We start from the raw sequence: 2086 nt of genomic DNA, 5'->3' as shown, positions 1-2086 counted from the left end.
GACTTTGCCCCAGACCTTTTGCTCCCTTACTAAGGAATGTCCCAGTCTGTATACAGAAGAGGGAAGTCTCAACCCCAAGTAGGAAGGGACTTGGTCTGAGTCATTGCTGTTCTCCTGTGCCCACCATAGGGTCAGGCATAGCACAGTACAGGAAAGAAGATGTGAGGGGAGTAACACTTATAAAGTGCTTTCTGTGTGTTTTGAGTTATACATACATTCTCTCCTTTAATTCAACAAGTACATGAGATATTCCAATGTCACACAACTGTAAGTGATGAAGTCAGATCTGATTCCAAACCTATATTTTTGTCATGTGGCAAAGAGGCAGAACTGTGGGTGATGCTTACCTTGAAGGTTGATGTGAAGCAGAGATAGTGCCTCTTATGTCCCTGGAACATGGTGGGTATTCAGTAGTTAGTAAGAGGCTGGTGGTGATGATCCCTGTAGTGATAAGGTCGCTACAGTGGCCTCTCAAACCAAAGGTCTTCCCCTTCTGTTTCATCTAAGAGAAATGCATTAATTTCTCTCCTTGGGAGCCTAGATCTAGCTGGAAATTACTTTCCAGTACCCTCAACCTTCAGAGCAGCTGCCTTCCAAGATCCAGCATCATCCTAAACATAGATTTTGTTGTCATCAACTAGGAATAGAATCAGAAATGAGAGCATAGGATCCCTTAACGGGTAAACAGAACTCGATAGCAGGTGAAGCTGACTTAGTGCTGAGTGAGGTCAGGGCTTGCAGGCGCTCTGGGCAGGCCTCCAACTGAGCCACAAGTTGGAGATAGCAACAATGCCTATGCCTTTCCCCACTGTGGACCAGTCCCTGGGGCTGCACCAGTGCCAGGTCTGAGCCCATAACACCATGTGAGTGGACCTCCATACATTGTCTCTAATCCTCACAGCAACCAGGGAGGCAAGAAATTGTCTCCTACCCACAGGCAAGGAAACTGAGTCTCGTAAAGGTTAAATGACTCAGGTAGTTATCTTCACTATAGTTTCTTCACCTGCAAAAACTAGGATAATGAAAGTGTCTCAAGGGGTTGCTGTGAAGGTTATGTAAGATAAGGTATTTAAACTTAGATAAAAGTGCCTGGCACATAGCAGATATTAAAAAAATGGGAACTGCCATAATTATGATCTTCCCCTGTAGTAATTATGTTAGCTCATCACATGCACAGTGTGGTAGTAGTACTTTTCAAGCTTATGTGTGCATATGGATCATCTGGAGGGTTTTTCTTAATAGTTTCCTTCTCCCCGCCCCACCCCAAAATTCTAATTCGGTAGGTCTGGGGTGAGGCCTGAGAATTTGCATTTCTAACAAGCCCCCAAATAATGTGATGCTGCAGGTCCATGGAATACTCTTTGAGTAGTACTATGTTACGGTACTTACCTCTTCATCTATCACTCACCCTCCTTGTACTCACACTCTTGCCAGGCCCATGGGGTGGGAGGAACTGAAACTGCTGGCACTAATGTTCGTGTAGTACCCATCAGTCAGACAGTAATCTGATCCTGTGTCTGGTCGGAATTCTCATGTTCTGCCCTTGGTGGTCACACTGTGGCCACAAGGCAAAGTTCCTCCTTACTGTTTCCTGATACCCCTCTCTTTAACTCCCTCTCAGGGGCCCCAGACCCAGGTTTCTTTGGGGTCAAGACATTGGAAAATGGTCAGGAAGCAGCAGCACCCATCCTGCTACTCCATGTGCCTGGCTTAAAAGCTCAAGTTCCTGTTATTGAAGTTGAATGATGGTTCTAGGCCATGGAGTTCGTGTTAAGGCCAAGTCCTATGGACAGGTACGAGCTTTAAGGGGAAGGTGACACGCCCATTAGTTCATTATATTATTCCATCACCTAGCTTAGTAGGTACTCAATAAATACTTGTTCAATGAATGAATTAATGGCCGTTCCAGTTTCAATTATTTGGAGAAGTAGAGATTCTCCAAACTTGGGAACTCAAAGGTGGGGCTTAGGCAGAATAGGATACTTCTGCCTTTCCTGACCTCATTCCTTTGGTCAAGACTTCATGGCAGGGCTTCCCTGGTGGTGCAGTGGTTAAGAATCTTCCTGCCAATGTAGGGGACACGGGT

Source organism: Kogia breviceps, chromosome 7 (assembly GCF_026419965.1).
Source record: "Kogia breviceps isolate mKogBre1 chromosome 7, mKogBre1 haplotype 1, whole genome shotgun sequence".
In the NCBI taxonomy this organism is placed as follows: Eukaryota; Metazoa; Chordata; class Mammalia; order Artiodactyla; family Physeteridae; genus Kogia; species Kogia breviceps.
The sequence above is the reverse complement of the archived record's forward strand: the minus strand, read 5'-3'. Positions refer to the sequence as shown.